Source organism: Myotis brandtii, unplaced genomic scaffold, assembly GCF_000412655.1.
Source record: "Myotis brandtii unplaced genomic scaffold, ASM41265v1 scaffold320, whole genome shotgun sequence".
NCBI lineage: Eukaryota > Metazoa > Chordata > Mammalia > Chiroptera > Vespertilionidae > Myotis > Myotis brandtii.
Window position 1 is genome coordinate 2,738,820 of NW_005362270.1, and position 4,617 is coordinate 2,743,436.

The 4,617-nt window shown below is 45.5% G+C and overlaps 1 protein-coding gene and 1 pseudogene across 1 annotated transcript in view; one reads left to right on the forward strand and one right to left on the reverse strand.

The window, feature by feature from the left end:
• The window catches only part of PLPPR1 (phospholipid phosphatase related 1), a 118,433-nt gene that overhangs the window by 18,115 nt on the left and 95,701 nt on the right, over nt 1–4,617 (forward strand). The gene's annotated exons all lie outside the window — the stretch shown is intronic.
• On the reverse strand, nt 257–2,634 carry LOC102243754 (annotated as a pseudogene).

Below are 4,617 nucleotides of genomic sequence, written 5' to 3' on the forward strand. Positions count from 1 at the left end.
CAAATAAGAAAAGGCATTTTGACATTCCCACCACTCCCACTCTAATCCTTACTCAATCTTATTTGCTCTTCTAATTATCTTGAATTCACTCGCCTGTCTGTATCTGTTGCCTTATCCTTACCCCAAACCACCTTCTCCTCTTGTCTGGATGATTGGAGTTCTCTTCAACTGGCCACCTCACTATATTCATTCATTTTTTTTCCAGGGGGGTGGAAGGGAGAGATAAATTTTAATGCTTTTTTTTTCTTATTGTTGGTTATTTTGCTTTCTGTTTGTTTTTTACAAATACCCCAGAGAATCGTGCGATGCTGCCAGCATTGGATGCAATCCTGGGCCACAAATCTGCACACTCTTTTGCAACTGGTCCTGTGATGGCAGACTTTTCATCTCACCTTTACTATTGACTCTGACCCCCACATTATCTTCAAAATAAAGAAACACGCCATCTTTTCTCCCGTATGACTTTGTTGTTGAATTACCATCATTGGATGTACCTTCTTTCTGAGCTCCGGTTTGCCTCTTTTGACTGGAGCCCTCACCGTGTCACCTACACCTGTGGTCGGCAATCTGTTCAGTCATCCCCGATCCCCTTCCCAGAGGCGATACACAGATTTTTGGCTCCTGTGGTGTCAGCACAGTTGATCACAGCTCCTCCCAGAAGACTTGGGGAAACCCGGAATGTCCCACCAGAGGACCCACCACGTCCTCACTTCTGTAATCTTGAACACCAGAAAGGGACAGAAAGGACCCTTTTATTCTTGTCCCACTGTTCCAAACTACTCTCCGTATCCTGAACAATCCTTTCATAAAATAAAGCCGGGCATAGCAGTTTTCTTCCTTAAACCTTTCAATAGCTGACTAGTAGTCTCATAACTAATTCTGAACTCTTTAACAAGGCCTCCCTGGCCCTGTATCATCTGGGCCCGCTCTGCTCTGGTCTCTACATGTCCCATTGCCGGTGCTCTTCATGTTTCAGCCACGTGGCCACGCTCTGTCTCCTGTCAGGTGCTTTCCATATGCTGTTCCCACCACCCTCTTCACTCCTGGGCACCCATAGATCGCTTCTTTGGAGGAGACTTTCCTGGCTCCCTGTAGGTTAATCCCATTACAGGACTCAGAGAGACATTGTCTTTATCTGACTTGTCATTATTTGTTGAATGTCATCATCTTTCCAAGAGACACTTGGGGTTCAGTTGGTGAACAAACTAAGCAAGGAGTTGTGAAACATACATTCTCGCAGCTAGAGAAAGATAATAAAATAAACATAATAAATTATAAAGTATGTTAGACCAAAGAGGTATAAATAAAAGAGAAAGATATAGGGTGAGATCAGGAATGCTAGATGAAGGAAGCAGGTTGCAATAGTAAAAGAGAACGGTCAGCATATCTCCAATACCATATGCCAATTACTCAAGACGTGTTACGGTAAACATAAAAACTATGACTATAAAGTTATACCTTTGTATAAAGCCTGGCATGTAATAGTAAGCCCTCAATACATGTTGATCAGATAGGCGAGTGGGCAATATACTCATATACTTACACTCATTCAAAATCCATTACAGAACAGATGCAGTCACCCCATGATCACGCAGCAGTGTGGGCAAAGCAAGGCGGGAGCCAGTGTTGTCTGAATCCTCCTCTGAAATCTCTCGTGGAGAAAGGGAATTTGTCTCACTTCTTTCTCCTGTCTTTTGTGAGACCCCAACAGAGGTATTTAATTAACTGGTCATGAGGGCACAGGGACTTCCTGGCAGTGAATCCTGAGAGTGCCCAAGGACCAAGGAGCTAATCACACACACACACACACACACACACACACACACACACACACACACACACACAACTACTCTGTTCTAGAGATAGATCGTGAGCATAGATTTGGTATCTCAACTCATGGTTTTCTCTCTCTGTGTCTCTCCTTCTCTGTCTTCCTCCTTCCCTCCCTCCTTCCTTCCCTGTCTTCTCTTCTGAAAAACAAACAGCTTGGTTCCTGGGCAGCTGAGCTTTAAATTGGAAATGCAGTCTTCCTTGGCAGAACAGCAGTGTCACAGCCTCCCCACTGCTCGGAGCAGCCTGTGACATACACCCCTGCAGGCGAGGCCATAAAGGGCTGTGTAATATCCTGGAACCACCCCCCCAAAGGACCTCCCTGCACGTTTCCTTTAGGATTCTATTCCAGCGCTACATTTCCTCTCCTCTCCAGCAGTTTCTCACCCTGGATTGATCTTTTGCTTTTTTTTCTCTCCACTTAATTACTGATCCCATCCCTTGGATCATTAGAAACCACCGTGGCCCTGACAATGAGGACCACAACAGACGTCAAAGGGAAATGTAGAGGGACCAGTGCCTGGGAAGTCTGACAAGGCGCTCTGGCAACGCCCCCACCTTCAGAAGATAAATTTTCTAGGCTGCTTCTGAGAGGCCCAGGCGCAACCAGGGGCTCTTATCTATCTCTTCTCTCTGCTGATCTCAAAAATGCAAAAGTTGGGTTGAAGCCAGCTCCTACCTGGTTCTGATTCCCTATCACCTAGATGATTGTGGTCCCTGATAAGTCTTCCTAACTCCAGTAGTCACCCACTTGCAGGTAAAGGAGAATTCTTTACCTTTAGTCAGTCCTACAACATAGATCATGATGACAATATCATCGTAAAGTTTGTTGTTGATACTGCAGTCACTTTTGAAATGTTATAACCAGAGCCAGATGCAAGAGGATGCAAACACTGAAGTACATTTAAGAATCACATTTACTGCCCTGGCTGGTGTGGTGCACCAAAGGGTCACAAGTTCGATGCCCCATTAAGGGCACGTACTTGAATTGCAGGTTCGATCCCCGGCCCTGGTCCAGGCAAGTGCAGGAGGCAACCAATCAATATGCCTCTCTCTCATATCGATGTTTCTCTTTCTCGACAACTGGAATCCCTAGCACAGCGACTCCACTTCTGCCCCATGTGATCACCCTTCATCATAACCACCCTTTCCCACTGTAGCGGGTGTGGCTCCGTGGACAGAGCTTCATCCCATGGACCGAATGCGATTCTGGGCAAGGACACATACCTCGGTGGCAGGCTTGATGCCAGCCCTGGTCGGGGCATGTGCAGGGGGCAAACAATGGATGTGTCTCTCCCACATCAATGTCTCTCTCTCTCTGTGTGTGTCCCCTCCACTCTCTCTAAAATAAATAAATAAATAAATAAATAAATAAATAAATAAATGCCCTTGGGTGATGATTAAGACAAAACAAAACAAAATCACATTCACTGCTTTTCAATTGAGAGCATTTGGGACATATTCTCTGCCTATTTTCTCCCCAGACTTTAAGCTGAGCACAACTTTCCCTGGAATTTACCCGATGTCTGCGTCCTTCAGGGGTGGGTGCGTGCATGTGTGTCCCTGAGTGTTCTTGCTTCAGGGCATCGAGATTCCAGTTTAACTGAGCATCAAAACCTCATTTCCTTCCAGCCTTTGATTTTATTGAAGGAAACATTAAGTACGCTTTCATCAAGAAAAGCTCTTTGTGCCCTGCTACTTTTTCCAGGTGGAAAAGTAGGGGTAAACAATATTAACAATTTAAAAAGAAGTTAGGACCAAGCTCTGCGTGTCTGGGCATGTGTTTTCCTATTAAGCAGTTCTCCTGGCGGTGGCCCCTAGATGACCCAGGGTACCCCTTCCAACAGCCAATTAGATGGTAGTATGTTCTCTGCTTTCTCCCCAGCTTCCCGGCGTCTGCTGAGCTCTGTGCTCAGCACATCCTTGTGCTCCCCTTGTTTTGGAAAGACTGGTCTCTACCAGAGATGGCTCACTTCTAGGTAGACTTGGACTCCCCCCCACCCCCCATTTTACTTCAGCTTTTGTTATTTCTATATAATTAAGGAAAACATATTTTAGAACAGCAATCGAAAGTGATTTTTTTTAACAATCAAAGAGATCCAGAGGTAGAATTCAGTGGAATAATTTCCCCTTTCAATTTTACATTTTGAAATATGTTTTAGGTTTACATTTTTATTTCTAGGCTTTCCAGGCACTTTATTTTTCCTTGTTGTCTGGGTCCAAGGTAGAGTGGGACTTATCTGGAGGGAGTAAGCAGAAGGGACTGACCTAAGACCTATTTTAGGACCGTATTATTGGGTTCATGCAAGACCTAGAAAGGATGGACCCCAGACCTAGCTTAGGGCTGGGTCAGGAGCTAAGGAACGGACCCAGGGCACGTGTGATGTTGAATGATGGAGCTGAGCAGATTAAGCACAACGTTAGTGTCAACATTTGTGTACCGGCGATGTGCAAGGTGCTAAGGTTACCGTTCTGGTCACATGGAGTGAAGCAGACGGACAGTCTAGAAAAGGAGCAGATATTAAACAATTATACAATATCACGAAGGAGGAGGATGAAAGTGTATAGTAGAGAGATCGGAGCCAGTCAGGCAGTTAAGGGTAATTTGCCATTAAAAATGGTGTTTAATGCCAGTCTGAAGGAGAGGCAGACATGTGCTGGGCAAACATGGAGGAGGAAGAGGGCTCTAAGAGGCGGGATGTGAGAGGGCCCAGGCCTGAGAAAGAGCTTGGCATGTTGCAGAGACTCAGTGAGAGGCTGATGTACAGAAAGGTTGGGGTGAGCAGG